General features: G+C 46.2%; 1 protein-coding gene across 4 annotated transcripts in view; it reads right to left on the bottom strand.

Moving 5' to 3' along the window:
- The window catches only part of SPATA13 (spermatogenesis associated 13), a 171,358-nt gene that overhangs the window by 70,734 nt on the left and 82,725 nt on the right, over positions 1 to 17,899 (bottom strand). The window contains exon 1 of one of the 4 annotated variants that reach the window (XM_040543973.1): positions 4,660 to 4,775. The exons of the other annotated variants lie outside the window; for them this stretch is intronic. The gene's annotated coding sequence lies outside the window, so the exon portion shown is untranslated. Of the gene's footprint in view, positions 1 to 4,659; positions 4,776 to 17,899 lie in introns of those variants that run through there. 4 annotated transcript variants of the gene reach the window in all.

Below are 17,899 nucleotides of genomic sequence, written 5' to 3'. Positions count from 1 at the left end.
TATAATTATCCACCAAAGCATTCTTAGGTTATTACAGCGAAGTCCTAACCATCCATGACATGAGCCAGGCTCATTCCCTGACTCCAGACTTGTCTCAGTATTTTGCAATTCAACAATATTCCAGGGGAAAACTGTCTTTCAATTTTCTGCAGGAAAAAAAATCTATATTGTTTTAGTAAGTGGTGTCAGCTACTAAAGCTGTACACAGTGATGAGCCTTTCACCTCAGAAATAAAATATTGATGTCAGCAGATTAGAATTCATGTGGTTTTTCTTTTTGATTCACTTTACTAATTGATCCATTATTCCAGGTATTTTGCTTATATCTAAATCAGAGCAGGACTTTAAATAACATTTTCATGGTTCAGGTTGTACAATATTGGCTGCTGGTTTTATAGGGTGGAGACTTGCACGGTCGTGGCTAAGTTTTGAACATATTGCCTTACAGAACCTGGGTGCTGCCCCAAAAGTGCAAAGCTGACACCAGTTTCCTTGAAGATAGGTTTGCAGCAAAGGGTGCTGAGCCTGCTCCTGTGAAGCTGATTCATTACACAGCTGCCGTTCAAATGCTGCCTGCGTTCCACGGAGCACACAAAGATAGCTGCTGCTGCGCTGTTCTGCCACAGAAGCTCACCCACAGCCGTAAACAGCCTCACTGAATTCCCATCTAGGTGGGAAGCTTGTTAAAAACCTCTGATGAAAAATATCTAGAGCCTTTTCCAAGTTCATCTCACAGACCTCAGCTAGGACACACAGAAGTGCAACAATCTTCTGTGCCACAGCAGACAGGAAAAGCCTTAGGGTGTTTGTCTCCAGGAGACTTCATCTTCCCACAAACTCACTCAGTACTTATGTCTTCGACTGTTATATGTGCTTTGAATAGACTACAGTAACACCATTTCATGAGATATAAAACTTCTGGATCACCTGTCTGATGGTCAGCAATTGCATAATTAGTACTTTCTTCCGAAAATAAAATAAAATAAAATAAATATATATAGAAATTCTGAGATTTCGAAACCTTAATTGAGCAGGGAATCGATAAAAATAATATATCTTCATTTACTTACCATAACAATATAAAAAGACTCACAAAATATAAATATTTCTGAAATGGCCCCTTAAATGTTTCTAATAAGCATAAGCTGTTGCCCTTTATTCCCTTCCCTTTAAGCATTCTGTCTGAAAATATTCATCCAACTCATCAACTTTTTATCCGAATAACAGACTGTTTATCAGAACTGCTTTGTAAACCCTTGGAAGTGAGTTCTGCTTATGTCCTTTTAGGGCTATGGAAATGGAGTATGCAGAGAGAGTGGTATCAAGGACTGTCAAATTATACTGCTCCTTATGTTTGTGTGTTGGAATGTAAAGGGCAGTTATATTTAGATGACAAAAAAATGCACGAGAAACAGGGAATGCTAACAGATACAGTAAATTGTTGATGTTCTTTTCAAACCCTATAGGACAACATGCTAGTATCCTTACGAGAGGAGAAACAAAAATATATAATTAAATGCAAAAGTCTCCGACAAGATTTGTGGCCCCTCTGAGAGCAGATGACTCAATGCTACCAGCAGGAATGATATTGCAAATTGGAAGAATGTCGACAAGTACCAATTAACCACTCACCACTTAGACATGTTTGATTGTTCTTCATTCATTTGAGATTTGCTTCGTGATTGTACTAACCCACTGAAAAGCAAAAGAGTTTGGAAGAGACTTACAAAGGCTACAAGGAAATCCTGGTGCCCATCTCTCCCTGAGCAGCTGGGCATATAACTGAAGAGCTGTGTCTTTAGAAATATGCACGTGCACATCTTGCACAGAGAATATGATGCATTATGGACATGCAGCAAGTCCCAAATTTTAGGGAGGCATAGCCCATCCTACACATGAGACAAAATCCTTGTCTATAGGCAGAATCCTATGACTCCCCTACACCTTCCCAGAATTCCCATACTCCAGTCAGGAAACTAGATAAGAATGTGACAAGTATCCACACCTGTCTGACATCTTTCCAGTTAGGTCTGGGTGCCTCCATCACTGGTCTGGGTTCTCACACCAGTGTCAGGACCGAGAGACTTGTTTGTTACTTGATTCACTTCTGCTTCACCCCAGGTTCACAACCAGTCACGTTCATGTTCAGAGCATGTGGTCTTGTGCAATCACTGTGAATACGTTAGATAGCAACATGGTGTCTCTGATCCCTAAAATAAATAAATAAATAAATAAAAACTAGAGCTGAAAATAACCTTTCTTATGGTGTTTCCAGCCACGTGTGATTAAACACAGACCCAGAGTTTTCATCCATGAATGACATCAATGGCAGTAATTCTTAATCAAGAACTTCATGTGCTTCCTCTGCTTCTAGGCCATGGCAGGGTCCATCTAGTACAAGCAAGGAACAGAAATGCTGCTCTCCAAGCTGAGCAGGGCTGGACCATTCCCTTAGAAAACCACGTGTGTGAGTACAGTGCTGCTGCAAGGAGTCATCTGGGGGCTCACAGACCTCAGGCCTGTGCCACAGCACACAGGCTTCAGGTAGCATCACCCTTTTGACACCCTGCAGGAGGACAAGCAGTTTGCAGCACACCGGTATAAAAGGGCTTTTGGTTCAATCTAGCTCATACAGCGATGCAGCACTCAGTAACCTGTCACTGCAGCACCCCATGGTGACACGGGACACACTTACTAGAGAAGGGAAAGAACATGAGAGGTGAAAGCATGTACCCAAACACTGCCTGGCACTTTCCAGTCCCAAAGGGAATGCAGCAGTGAAGATACTGCATAGCAGTGAGGTTTATTTTGGGAGAATTTAAGACTCATTGGAGGCAGAATCAAAGAATCTGAAAAATCCTGTAGCTCTTATCTGTGAATTGAATTCTTCACCATGAGGGTGGCGAGGCCCTGGCACAGGCTGCCCAGAGAAGCTGTGGATGCCCCATCCCTGGAGGTGTTCAAGGCCAGGCTGGATGGGGCTTTGGGCAACCTGGTTTGGTGGGAGGTGTCCCTGCCCATGGCAGGGGGTTGGAACTGGGTGGTCTTTAAGGTCCATTCCAACCCAAACCTTTCTGTGATTAGCCACAATGAGGCCGAGTGGAAGCCCACTGAAATGAATGGGAATTCAGTGGGCTTGGATGTGAAACTGTATGAGCAAAAGTCTGTGGAACAGACTGAGAGCAGAGCACTCAACGCAGGGAACTTAGCCCGGATCATCGCACTATGAATGTAGTTGTAGTGTCACAACACATTATACAGACATCTTTGCTAGACTGCAGATTTCCACCGAAGGCCCTGACGCTCAACATGACGTGTGTGCTGCACTGTGAGGGGCTGCAGACTCTCACCCTTTGACCCCCTGTAAATCCATTCTCAGGGGGAAATGAAGGTCCCCAGAGTGGTGGCAGAGCAAGGCAGAGGTGAGCATGAACATCCAGCAGGACTTGGGGTAGGAGAGCAGGACTGGACCAGGCTGGGGTAGATGTGAGCGATGGGGAAGGCAAGGCAGTGGGAGGAAAGAGCTGCCATGAGGGCAGAGGGGTGAGCCAGGAAATCCCTTGGGAAGGGATTATGCTGTCCTCTGTGCTACGAAAAACCTGAAGGAAACACACAGATTAAGCAAAGGAGCAAAGAACTACATGGAAAAAAACAGATAGAAAGAAGAAAACTTCACTGGAACAGCAAGTTTTGTACATTATTATTTTTTTTTTGGTGGATAAAGAGAATAAAGCCAACCAAAGCAGCCCCAGACACTTCAACCTCCCTGGGTGAGCCAGCAATTAGCAGCTCACCTGAGTCACTTGGCAGTGCTGCAAATGTTGCATTTCCACACAGATTAACCACACACGAACTATTTCTCCAATGTACAAAACATAAACAAGCTTTCCTTTTGCATAGGTAAGTATTTGCTCCTACCCTTCTGGTTTCCTCTCCTAAAACAAATATTTTTACGTGTGGAAGCACTGACTCAAAGCACGTCTGAGGTCTCCCCTTAATTACTGCATTTCCCAGGACTTCTCCCGCCGTGTCTGGAGCCGGGGTCCCCTGCCACACATTTTCTTCTGCGGAGTCTTTCCATTTTATGACTCTTGGAGCAACTGGTCGTGTTTATTGATCTTTCCACACAGCTGCTCTTTTCCTACAGGAGCCCCAAGCCGGATTTTCTGTGGCCTGATGTGCGAGGCCCCATGTGTCCCTGCAAAGAGCGATGCCAGGAACAGGAGCTGAGGAGGCAGTGGCTTTGTAAGATTGAGAGCTTGTGGGTGTAAATGAAGCAGAAAATGCTACACACTGGCTTCACTTCCACTGCAAAAAAATGTGCTTGTGTAATGGATTCCAAAATCCCGTGGGTAAACTGGTGCCCGAAACCAGAGGGCTGCCCGGGAGAGGGGCTGGGGAGCATCTGCAGGGAGCAGCCTCTGTGCTCAACCCAGGGGCAGCCCCAGCACCCCTGCTTGTGTCCCAGGCAGCACCGACCTCCCCTCGGTGACTGTCACAAGCTCCCAAAACACGTCTGCTTTGGGGACACGCAGCAGCAGTGCCTGGCATGCAGAAGCTGGTGGACGCAGCGGGATGCGAGCAAGGGTTTGTAACTTAGGGACCGAAGGGGGAAAAAAGAGCAGAAAAGGAAACTCATTAGAGAAAACATCCATCTTACCTCTCTGCAGACTTGTCAGAAAGTACAGCAGACTCTTGTACGGACAAACCTTTCCCCCAAAACCAGATGAGGATCCCGGACAGAGCACCCAGCACAGAGGACAGCAGAGATGCTATAGCTTCCCCCGAAGCCCCCCAGCCCCTCTGCACTGCCTGGGGACCTGCAGCCCCCCCAGCCCGGCAGGAGGGACAGCTGGGCGAGTGTCAGCACCGCACGCTCTATAAATCCTCCCGCAGCCTTCTGGAGACTCCCGTCCTCAAGCAAAATACCCAAATCCTGCCAGTTGTTGACATAGAAACCACGCCGAAGTTTTTTGCCCCCCTCAGAAGCCATCTGCATAAAACAGCTCCCGATGAGATTTACCCTGCCTGCAGCATGCTGGTTCATGTGGTTTTATTTGTCTAAGGAAGAAATAAAGAGCGAATGTTTATATACCAGAGACTTCACACCCAGACAGAGGGCTTGTTTCATTGCAGCAGTTAACGTTACCGGCTTTCACAACCCTTTGAAGGAAGTGTATTATTACCCAGAAGAAGGAAAAAATCTATTACTCGGATAAACAGCCCATTTCTAATGCACAAGTGAAATACAAGTTCAGGAACTGGTAAGGAAGTCACATAACGTTTTGGATTTTCCTCTAGTTTATCCCATATATTTATCAGCTTCCTCCAAAGATGCTCAAACCATCTTAAAATTCTCCTATAAAGTTTACAAAACTACAACAGATCCTGGGGGAAATAACAGAAACACATGGAGCCTGTGGAAGACTCAGCATCCTCAGCCCTATGGAGAGAAGCCCTGCGGAGACGAGCCCAATGGAGGCGAGCCCTGTGGAGATGAGCTCTTTAGTCTCCAGCAATGGAGAGGAGAGAAAGAAAAGAGAATTGTGCTGCAGGGATCACGCAGGTTTTAATGCATCCCCTTACACTGCTTTCCCACATAGCTCTTCATGTAGATTTCCAGCCCCTTTGCTGGTGTTTGGGGCTGGGGAGCAGGTTGGCAGCCTACGCGCATCCAGGCTGCCCTGCTGGGCTTTTTTTGGCCCCAGTTGCAAATGAGCGGGGGTGTGGGGAGGTTAAAGTAACACAGGTTGGACCTTGACACCCGGAGCCGAGATGAGCTTTACCTGCGGTGCTTTAACTCAGTGTTGTCTTCTGAGAACTGCCTTACTAGCAGACCTCTTTAAGAGCCTAATTCTGTATTATTTACTAAGGATAACTTGTCTTTGAGCAAGATTAAATCTGTGCTTAAGCTTGGAAACAACAGAGCAGCACACAGAGTAAGAGATCTACCATTCTGGAAGCTATAACTCCTTTTCCTCCAGCCTTGAGCTAGATGAAAACTGACCATAACCTTCCCCCCAAAACCCAAGCGATCTTCATATTCCTCACACCACACAACTCCCCATCCCCCCGAATCTTCATCCACATCTTTTTCCTTGCCACCAGCAGCTGAAGGGTAGCTGAGGATCATCATCAGTCATTTCCTGAGCTGTCACTGCAATGGGCAAATTCTTGGGAAGAGGAGAGAGAAAGAAAAGAGAAGGTGTAAATGTGCACTCCCTTCTTGTGATTTTGGAAGTCTTGTCCCTTTGCAGAGGTTTCATTATACCTTTTAAAGCCTTGATTCTTACAATAAGCATCAGTGTATATTATCTCTCAAACTATCTTCAGCAAATGTTCTGGCCTGGTACCAAATACATGAGTGTTATTTTCAGTGTTATAATTGTCTCAAGAAAACAGCAGGCATTATGAAGAGTATAAAGCTATGGCACAAAAAGAAAAAAAAAAAAAAAAAAAAAAAAAAAAAAGAAAAAAAAAAAAGCTGCAGTGCAAATTACACTTACTAGGTACGGAAAACACTTTCAGGAGCTCTGGTGGGACCAAGGTGATGCACAGGACCTTCAATGCTGGCCAGGTCTTCTCTGGCCTTGCTGCTGGAGCTGTTTGACCCTGCAGCTGTTAGCTGTGGGCTACAGGCAGCGGGATGACCCTTGTCTTTTCCGTGTCCACTGCTGCTGTCTACATTTGCATTGCACCGTGCCTGCGCTGGGGCCACCGAGGCAGCTCTTGCAGCTGATCCACTCAAAAACCAACCCACCAAAGAGCCGTAATTTTCCATTCTACCAGCCCCATGCAGCTGCCCCCGCCATGGTTGTGCAACTGCTGCCTGCAAAGCAGGGGTGTGCAGGCGGGTGGGTGGGCACTGCAGGACAGCAGCCCCCAGCTACAATGGGTTATATCAATATTAAATGTCCTTCTAAGCCTTTCCATCCCTATGCTGCCTTAGAGAAGCGGGATAACACTATTCCCTTATCCTCAGACTGAAATGCTGTTGTGTTACAGCTGTGTAAGTCCCTGAGGAGTAACAGTTAGCTGGACTCAGTCTGTTGCAGGAGGTAACTGAGCACAGTGCTTGTGATCCTCTGCACACGGTGTGTAACACCAGTCTTCACAAACTCAAAAACACAGCCTTGAATAGCATATTACCATCTAGCAAAAACACACAAGCAAACCATTTTTATTTCTGTACTGTGCATACCAAACGAATGCTCTGTCAGCAGTAAGTACTCAAGTCTCTCCGCCTTTGTAAATTGAACCAGTTTTCATGAAATAAACTATTAACTGGGAAAACAAAAACAAAAACATCCTATGAATTATTTTTAGCAGGACTCCAGCAAGACCTTTCCTGGTAACTATACACAATACAGTTTGTACTAAGTCTGCTTAGAATTGTTCTTCAGAATCTGATTTTGACTAGATTGGGATGATACCCTGCTTGGACTGTTTATTCAAATTAAATCATAATTAGACTCTTTTAGCATACATAGATAACTTGGAATAGTAGCAATTAGGCACCATCAGCCCCAGGATTCCATGAGATAACAGAAAAAAGTTGCAAAATCCCATTTACTGGGACTGCCATTGGAGGCAAAGTGCTACCCTTATATCAGAGACCTTGGGGAAGTCCTGCACCCTTTCACAGTGATGTTTTGGGAAGCAAAGGAGTAAATGAACCCAAGCAGTGGGCTGTGGCCTGAGCTGCCTGCACAAAACATTAGCAGCTGTTTAGTGCTGTGTTTGCAAATGCTCTGGTTCCTGTAGAAACACTTAATCCTTCCTGAATCCTGGCTGGCATTTATGGGGAAGTGCAGAGAGTAAAAGACTGCTCCCGATTACCTGTTCCTTATCTCTACAGTCCGTTTTGTGTGACAATGGATTTCCAGCGAGATTTTTAAGGCTTCATTATTCATGCCACGTATGGACACCTATTTACATCGTATGGACACCTATTTACATCGCTATGCGAGGTGACCTGGTCGGTGGGAGGTCGCCCAGTGGGGTAGGGAGTGCAAGTGTAATTTGCTCGCTGTCCTGGCCATAAAAGAGGAAACAAAGCAGAGGCAACAAGGGAAACTAGAGATCCCCTAATGCCAAGTCACGAGCTGTCTATAGGTGCCCTTGAACTGTCCTACAGAGTGCAATATTGAGTTACATCTGGCTGTGGGGTCTCAAATACCATTTCAAGAGTGGTGGAAAGGTGCAGCAGGTTGTCAGAGCACCCCTTTCCCTTTCAGCGCTGACCTGAAAGTGAATTGGGTTTTACTGAGCAATTTCAGTAAGATCCTACTCAGTGCAGGAGGATACAGTCCTGAAGGCTGTCTCTGTAAAAAGCCACAAAATGAAATGCAAAATAAAAACACACAGCAACAGAGAAAATAAGGTTTGTGGCCCGTTCATACAAGAGCTGAAGATAACACTTCTTTCACTTTGAAAGGATAACCTTACACAAACCAGACCAGTGAACCGAGCTCATTTTGTGGCTATTTCACTGTTTCAGGCTGTCCAGACTTTGTACACGTACCCCTGCTCAGCATGGCACTCAGAAAAGTACCCTGCCATCACCTGATTGAACTTTATTGAATCTGGGCCCTAAGTACCACGGTGATGGATATATCAGCTACAGCAAATAGCTATATGAGTCTGAAGAGACAGGCTCTCTGTATTCACCCTGGAACACAAGTGCAACGTCTTTGCTGCCGACAGCTCTTCTGCAGTGAGGCCGTGCCGCACTAATAGCAGCTGCCTCTTCCAATCTCGTCAGGCTGGAGCTGGCGTTGGTCTGATTCCTCCATTAGCTGATTTATCTTAATCATTGAACAGAAAAATCTTCATTTTCTTCCTGTTGGGTTGTTTTCCCTCATTCTAACGCCCTTAACTGCTCACTACCAAGTCAAAGCAAGCATCAGTGCTGCTCCAAGGAAAGTGGCAGGTGAGCAGCCCAGTGGGAAGGGGAGAGGTCTGCATGGCTCTTTTGGGTAGTAGTTTTAAACCAGCTTAAATATAATACCTGGCTGCACCGCTAGAGATGTTGTCCAGGCCACAGGTGAACAGGGTTAAGGGGTTCTTTCTTTACCCCTCCCATACTTCCCTGTAGATTACGGTCTCCTTAGATCTCCCTTCTGGACAGAGGTCTTTGTCACTACACAATGCTGGCTCTGCTGCTCCTCAGACAATGTGATGGAGCAATTCAGCTTGCTCAAAGAAAATGGTTCACTTCTTTCCCGTTTAATTTGCTGGAGCCCATGAGATGAACTGGCTCACACAGGAGCAACAGAGAAGTCATAGCATGCAGCCATGGATCAGGCCCATGCTTGGGTTGGGGACCTTCCTGGTAGGAAAGGGGAAGAGGTGCTCAGGGATCAATAACATCTTAACGCGAGTCAGCTGCAGCCTCTTGTTAACAATAGCCTTCACTACTGTTTCTTAGCTGAGCCTGAGATCTGTCCTGGCACATACTTCCCAAGCCATGGTGAGTATAGATAGTTTGCACAACACTGGAGATGCTTCATCTCCTCTCAAGGAAAAGCTCCTTCTTGACATAGACAGGAACAAATCCCATGAAAGTGTTAGTTTGTTTTAAACTACTGTGCAGTTCCTTTGCCCTTCAGGGCTACGAGAGCTTTGAGCCACTTTGAGTCAATTCAGATAATGCTATGTTTGTACCTGGACAGTCAAAGGAATTTAGTGGGGGAAAAAGATCAGGAAAAAAACAGCAGAAGATTAAATTCTCCCTTTCCATCACCCTCGTGTACTTCCATTTGAATTCTTTCCTTCTGTTTTACCAAGTCATCTTGTGATTCTTTGCAGGTAAGCATACACAGCTCCCACCCGCCCTGGTATGCTGACATCATCTTCCTCCTCCCGGGTGGCCCTCGCCAGATGATGAAATACACCTGAGAGGGGAAGGAAACTCAGGCAGCATCAAATATCAGTCTTGAGTGCCAGCACACCATAGCAGGCTGGTGCAGTCACCCCTGGCTTTCTTTCAGAAACATTTTGGGAATGTCACTTCTTTTTGTCTTATGTTTTGTAGCAAATGCTTGCAGACTGACGTTCTGCCTCCTGCCTTGCTAGCCTTTGCACTGCACAGGCTGCACACAGTGCTTATGGGAGTGACTTTCTAACTTTCCTGTTTACAGGGAGGAATCATCTCTTGGGGTTAGGTAGCTTGCCTTCTAAAAAGGAAAATCCTTTCAAAGGTCTTGAAATACTGGTGCGCAAGGCTCTTGCTCAGCTGGCCCAGCAAGTTGAAAGACCAGTTTGAATTCTGCCATGCCCGACAGTTTTAAATTTCTTCCTCTATCCGTGAATCTTCCCTCTGGAGGAAAAGCAGTCAGAGAGAGGCAGAACTTGCAAAATGGATGCTTTCCTAAGCACGGCCTTCTCATTGCACTGCGTCGTTCAACCCATCACAACCAGAACATCGTTCTTTAAATGTGTGATGCTTCTGCACGTGGTCCGAGCCGTGAGACCAACTCCACCAGCAGCTTCTGGAAAGAATTGTGCATGAATCTGCTGGGCTTGCTTATGCTGGAGAGTCCCCAGACAAGACTAACACTGCAGCTGCTGCTGCTCGGGGATCTGGCTGCCACAGCAAGGAGCAATCTTTCTCCGCTCTCCTCTTTTCTGGTTCCCTTTCTGTCCGCACCCATTTCCAGCTGCACATTCCTCCTTCCCCTAGTCCCCTGTTCTGCAGACTTAATCCTCTGCCATTTCAGTGAGTTGAATTGGCTTACTCTGTAATCAGAGCAGTGCCAGAGCAGGCAACAAGGGGAGCAGCAAGGATAAGTGGGGAAGGACAGTGGGAGGAAGAAAAGGTGAAGAAGTTGGATTTCGCTCTACTAATGCAAAAATGCAACCGAATAGCAGGCCGGGGTGCAGGGCAGGGCACGTAGGGTCTAAGAGCTGCAGGTACAATGAGGGTAGGAAATTGTGATGGGTCTATGCAGAATGCTGTAGCCTGAGAAGCTCCTGGTGAGCAGCTGTTTCCCATCCTGGTTATATAAAGGTTCAGGACAAAATGGGAGCAAGGAGTTGCTCATTGCACATTCTCATGTCGGAGACAGTCTTGGCGTGAACCCATGGGTCCCCAGCACTATGTTGGCATACTGCACTGACTATAAAAGCAACCACAGCAGGAAAGCTTGGTGGGTGGCTGCAGGAAGCACATCTAATTTATCCATTTCAATCCCCGTGAAATTAGCCCTTTCCTCTACATGGCAAGCCTTGCTCTTTGGCAAAGCGCACGGACCAGGCCTGCTGCCAGGCCCCGGGGATGCCCATCAGGATGCTCTGGGCAGCGCCTTTCATAACAAACCCTCCTGCAGCCCAGCGTGAGATGAACATGGAGAGCTCTGCAGAGCCCAGCTGGGTCACACTCTGCAGGGCTTTCCACACCACCTGTCTTGTTTGGGATTTCCCACCAGCTGAACTATCCTATATGGGAGACCTGGTTAGCTCATCTTCTGAGTGGTCCCATCCCAGACCCCAAGCACACCAGCATTGCCCATTTCACATCTGCCACATGGGAGCTGCAACTGAGCCTTTGTGCAGCCAGCTCAAAAAGCCTCATGCTATCAGCGCTGGCATCCTGGCAAGATGACCTCATATTTTCCTGCCCCAAGGCCTTTTGAGCAATATGTATGTAAAAGATGAAGCTGAGCATACTTTTAACTGAATCAGTCCTATAGGTAATCAGGGCCTTATTAGATTTCCAGAAATGCAAGGGGTCTAATAGTTAATTTGTTCTTGGAAGTAGCTTTTTCATTTTATGCTTACCAGTATTTTTCCACGTTGCTCCATGTAACTAAATCAAGTGTTCTGATAACAGTGCTAAGAGCAATGGAAAAGCCAACATATTAAATAAACTTGGCCACTTCTCATATTTTACGTGCCATCTCTTGCTCACAGCCTGTGGGTTTAAATGCTTGGCAGCTGGAGCCAGGGCAGCGAGCGGAGAGCCCTTGGCACTGGAATTCACTCTTCCTTGCTCCAGCTCAGCCTGAGTTTGTCGACCTTTACTCTTATCTGTTCACCAAGGCAGGAAAGCCAGAGCTTTTTGCACAGTTACTTCATACGCTGATCTGCAGGCCAGATGTTTGGAAGCCTATGAGGACCAAGGAAGTGTGGTTTAGAGTACCCTGCAAGGCCTTTGAACCTCAGGGTTGTAGTGAAGCTTTCGAACATCAGCCAAAGAAAGGACCTGAGCCATCCACTCCATCCGTGGCACTGCCATGGCTCCAAGAAGATCAAAAGAGGATCATTATCCATCTGAACATCACTGCTGCCTGTTTTAATTTCGCTGCATGGGTTCTGTTGCATTTTGGTGCCCACTTTTGGCCGTGGCCGGGTGAGGAGCTGCCCTCCCAGGCTGCCCAAAGCATGGCAGCAGCAGCAGCAGGCAACCCAGGGCAGGTGTGGGGAACTCAGGGGCCGTTCGCCAGCACAGAAACCTGCTCTCTCCAACACTGGTGGCAAACTCTGGGGATGCTGTTTACTGCTTTTACCTACACTGACATCCTGCTGAGTGCGCTCAGTAGGTTCAAAGTCAAATTAAATCGGCTGTATTGTTAGAAGCCTGTTACTCCTACATGGAGGTACTTGAATACTTCATTGACGAGTGCTGTGGAAATGTTAGTTTAGGTAAGGTGAAGCAGAACCACTTACAGACCATAAAAGCAAAAGCGCTCATTAGAGGAAATGACCCTGCAAATTACCAAGTGAGGAGAGTGCTGCTGTCCCACCCATTCTCTGGAAACCTGCCGCCCCCTGCTCTGCTGCTTGGTGTCAGCAAAGCCAGGACATCCTCCCACTGTGATCCGTGCTGCCTATCCCAGCAGGGTCTGACCTCCTGCCTCTGCCAGTGGCCGACACCGCCTGCCTCTCTGCTTCACCCTGCTTGCAGAAACCACAGCTCGGGGGCTCAAAGCTCTCTGCGTTTTGCCTGGGTCACCCTCCAAACCACAGGGGCCCCACAGATGTTTTCACCCAAATTTGCTGAGGCCAGTTATGACACCTTGAGTTGGTCACAGCAGGCCACGCATTTAGTTGCTGGTGAGACAAGTGCTGTAGCTGTCAGATTGTAATTGAGCTGGTGCTACAACCAGCAGTCAAATGTCACTTTACACGGGACTTTAGTCTCCTAAAATCATCACGTTCTCCATTTTTACAAGGATTTGTTCATTTCTGAACAAGTTGATCAGCAAACGCCTTTTTTAAAGTCACAGGAAACTACGTAGAAAGTTGTGGTTTTGTAGGGAAGCCTGATGCTGACACAGGGATGACAAGTGTCTTTTTCCTTTTAAACCGCTGAGCCTGTTGCCATTTACTTTGTCTCTCTCTGTTTACCAGGGGGGAGAAGTGACATAGCTCAGGCCCCCCAGAAGCGAGTGTGTTGTGGCCCCAACCACGCGGGGTTTGCTTACGGCAGAGCCTTCCCCAGAGCCTGGTGTTTTGGTGTAAGTAAACAACGAGCACTGCAAGCAGAGGGAAGATGACTCAGGTAAAAGTACACAGAACTGTTATAGAGCAAACATATGTGCTTAGGGCTCCTCTGAGACTTTAAAAAGGCAAATGTAAAAGGTCTAAATTATCACCCTCTGAGACTTTGTAAGTTCCAATTTAAACAGCTAGAATTAAGCTAGCTTATTCATTTTTTAAAAATAGAAATACCCCTGCTTCTTCAAGCTATGCCAAATAGCACCTTTTAAACTAAAAATATGTTACTTTGGACATAAATAGCCTGAATTTCTAGCTGACATTTGCTATTTTCAGAAAATATGACACTCGGTTCTACTTAGAAAAGGAAAGGGGGGGAGGAAATACCCAAACATCTGAGCTGGAACTCGAGGGCTTTTCATGGGTTGAAGAATTTCTGACAATTTCTCTCTTTCAGAGCTGTGCAAAGCATTTCTCAGACACTCACGGAGTGTCAGAGTGAGATCACAGATCTCAGAGTGGTCCATTCTTGAAATGTGCTTCTTCCCCACCTACCCTTATGTACAGGGCAGGGTGCTTGGCCAAAACAGGGACTTGCAGAGACTCCAGGGAAGGTCAGTCATGGAAGGCTCTTTGTGGCCTCTTCCTTCATTATGTGTGCACCCACATAGTCACCTCTAGACAAAACGTATCCTCAGATTCCTCATGAACACCCAACTGAACCAATCTGGAGAGAAAGAAACCAATATGCAACAATGGCTTGCCAGGAATGGAGACATATACCAAAGCTGCCCTCAAACATAGGAAGATACTAACTGTTGAACACAGGTTTCCTTCCCCAAACTCTGGGAAAGGGCCCCTGGACTAATGAGGGCAAGCCCAGGCCAGTGAAAGGAGGATGTTGAACATGTAATGACGATTGTCATGTAATGATGATCCTTCAACATGTAATGACACAGAACCTAAAAATCTACTGAAGACAAAGAAAAGGCAACCAGGTCAATGAGGAAAGTCAGAAGCAGCCCTGAATCTGACGGATATTATGATGGGGAAAAACTGCATGGAGGACCCAGACATGACAGGGACTCCACCACCTGAATCCCAGTTTTCTTTTGCAATCCAGCAAAAACCCCAACCCACGAGGCACTAAACCTCTCCCAGCATAGGGCTACCAGGAGAAACACCACACACAGCTTTGGGTCCATGGTTTCTTCTTTGTGCGATGGTTCTGGAGACAGATTGCTCAAGTGCCTTAGTCATGAGGGGAAACTTGGGCTTCTAGACCTGCATCTAGACTGAGATGTGCTAAAAGACGACAACTGACCCCAAAGAGGTCTTTGAGCTGGAAACCACCCTGGAGTTCAGAATCAAAACCCATAGTCAGAGCCTGTCACCTTTCTGCCTTCTCCAGAGTGTGGATCAAGGCAGAAACTAGTTTTAGCATTAGTAAAATGAGTGTAGACAGTTAATTAGCACTTCATTGGCAATTCCATATTATTTTCTATCCCACAAGACATGAATAGAGCCTAAGTAAAAGTGCTACAATGCAGTATCTTCTCTCTTCATATAGTTATGTTACTTTGTTGGGCAAAATTGTCATGCTTCCAGAAAATGGCAGAGAGATGCAATAAGACAAGAAAGACAGAATAGGCAACTTTGCTGCTGAGGAAGGTACGTGACACTGAGGTCACTGATGTCACATTCACCTGCCAGCCCTGAGGTAACATGTGAAGCTTCCAGAATATCTATGTCTTCCTGACTGGGTCCCTCTCACCAGCTGGCACAGCCAGTACTGCCCCCAAGTGATTACGCACAGTCATGGAAATGCCTCTTTGGCATCACATTTTAAATCCAAACACAGTGTTTGGAATGGAAATGGTGGGTGACAATAGTCCTTTCATCTTCACTTCACAGGGTCTTTTAATCTTCACTAACAAAAAAAACCTCTTGCTTCCCGTTTTGGCATATTCCTGAAAGACTTTATGGAGACAGAAGTCAGAATTAATTAAAATGCTGAGCACAAAGCCAGCACTTCACAAATAATAAGCAACACCAATAAATAATGAATGCATTTAGCACTTGTGCGAAGCGTCTGTCTTACTGTGCCATAGCCAAATTCTCTGTTTATCTTCTCTAGGAAGCAAAGATAACACCCGTGTGGCAGCTCAGGTATACCCTGCTGCCCAGGAGTGGCAGCCAGACTTGGAGAGGCCACCTCAGAGCTCAGTGACACTGGGATGGCATGTTGGTGATCAGTGCCCTGTCACTCTGATGAATGGTTTTGTGCAGTGGGTATCTTTCTGCAGAGTATCCAACAAGATACTTCCATCTTGTCTGCAGAAGTGTCCTCAGTCACTGCCTACCACAGGCCTACATCTTAAGGATGTGACGTTCATCATGTGTCACCTCCTGCAAATGCCCCAAGAAACACATGCAATATCCAGCAGCAATTGGAAAAAGTTAAAAGGAATATCTGAAAGGTATTCCCTTGCCTTTTCCTTCTCCCTGGGGCCAGGCAAAGGTATGAAGAGGGTTGCTGCTCGTAACGCTGGCTTTATTCAGAGAAGTGGCTCAAGCCATCCAGTCCTGTAGCACTGGATTATTTTAATTAACCAGCTCCTTGAGGATTGTTTAAGATTTTACAATCTTATTACACCCACTGATGTAGGAAATCCTGAGGAAAGGGCACAGAGACTCTGTAATAGTCTGTCTGATTCTCAGCCACTGGAGCTGCAAGTTTTGGGGAACTCTTCCCATGTACCAGGCACAGCAAGCTGTGCTCTTGATCCACATGTGAGCTGCGAGCTCCAACTGAGCAGACCAGAGACACCTCAAACCTGCCAGAGCAACCACATGAGGAGGAGCCCTTCCAGTGCCTATGAAGGTAAAAGCCAAGCATCTCCCTCTTCTCAGTAGCCAGGCACCAAAAAGAAACCCACTTGTATTCCTCACATCTACTGTTAGTCATGATACAACATAATATTGACATACAATGTTAATGTACCATGGTTATTCATTGCCCTCTGTAACCACTTGGGCCACTCACTCCATTTGTGAGATATGAAGGTATAGGAGAAAACAGAATAACACCTTCTTCCTCCTCAAAACACGTCGTGTTACGTCCCACATTTCCAGAGAGAAAGTGGCTACAGAGAAACACAACATCAAAGTCCTACAGACAGCCTACAAAGCTAACATCTGGAGAGCTGGCTTTCTCACTCTGAATTGAAGATGACTTAAATGAAGTAATCAATTAAAGATATTTCAGTACAACGTAGTAACACAGCTATTAAATGTAATAAAGATCTTCTTGCCTTTGCTGAGGATGGATGATACTCTAGATGGCTAATTTCAAGCTCAGCGAAGCTCCCTGATTATACACAGGGCAGCACCAGACTTGTGGGCAAGTCATCACAGCCACCTGCAAGATACAGCGTGGAACGAGAACAAACGGTTTTATTCAGACATCTGCAGGTCAGGGAGCTTTTCATCTGGTCCTGATTACAGAGGAACAGATTCCTCACTTGCATGCTTAGCATCAGGTAATCAGCGATAACGAGCACTTTGCAGCCATGTGCACTAGCCCTGCTCAGAACGAGCTGGGAGGGAGAAGAAATGAGCATCCTGCAAACATCTTCCTCTTACGGGCCATGCAGAAACAGCAACAGGGCTAGAAGTTGGTTCAGGAGCTGGTCTGTCCACATGCAGCAGTAGTTCATGAGCAGACAGCTCTGCAGCTCAGGCCTTGTGAGCTGTCTCTGAGGTGGCAGTGTGACATGGGCAACGTAATTATTGTAATTACAAAAGAAAACAAAACGGCATACAAATCTTCCAAAACCTGTATCTTACAGTTGCTCAGACTCACCAGTGTTATTTTTCTTCTTCTCTTCTCATGTGAGTGGAAAAAAAAAATTAAGGACTAAGAGAGCCAGAACACATGAGCGTTATACAAGTCCATGTTAAAGTGAAGGTGGGAGCATATGCAGCTTGCAGAGATTTAACCATGGACCACAGGGCAGGAGGGGCTGTGATGGAGCTACAAATACATGGATGCAGAGGAGTAAGAGACAGGAGACAATTAAGAGAGCCCCACATTTAGCACAACAGGTTCTGCAAATCCTCTAAGGTGGTAGTACCACAGTCAAAGACACAATAGAAAAAATGTGCTGGTAAAATATACCAAGTAAACTGACGAAGAACACACGAAGAGACCAGGACTGCAACTCTGAAAGGTGCAGACATGAGGAGGAACAGGATAATACAGACGTGGAAGGGAAACCTTCCTCCCTCTACACCAATGCAAGTAGCAGATGAAGTCTAGCCATCTGTGAAAACCACAAACCATGGCACAAAAGCGGAGAAGAAAGTGTTAAATGTGCTGCTGTGAGGGTCTCTGATGGGCTGCTGGTTTTGGAGCTGAACTCTGGGCCTTGAGGCCCTGAAGTGAATCTTTAACTTTG

The sequence above is a fragment of the Cygnus olor genome, chromosome 1, assembly GCF_009769625.2.
Source record: "Cygnus olor isolate bCygOlo1 chromosome 1, bCygOlo1.pri.v2, whole genome shotgun sequence".
Lineage (NCBI taxonomy): Eukaryota > Metazoa > Chordata > Aves > Anseriformes > Anatidae > Cygnus > Cygnus olor.
This window is presented reverse-complemented; position numbering and strand designations above follow the sequence as displayed.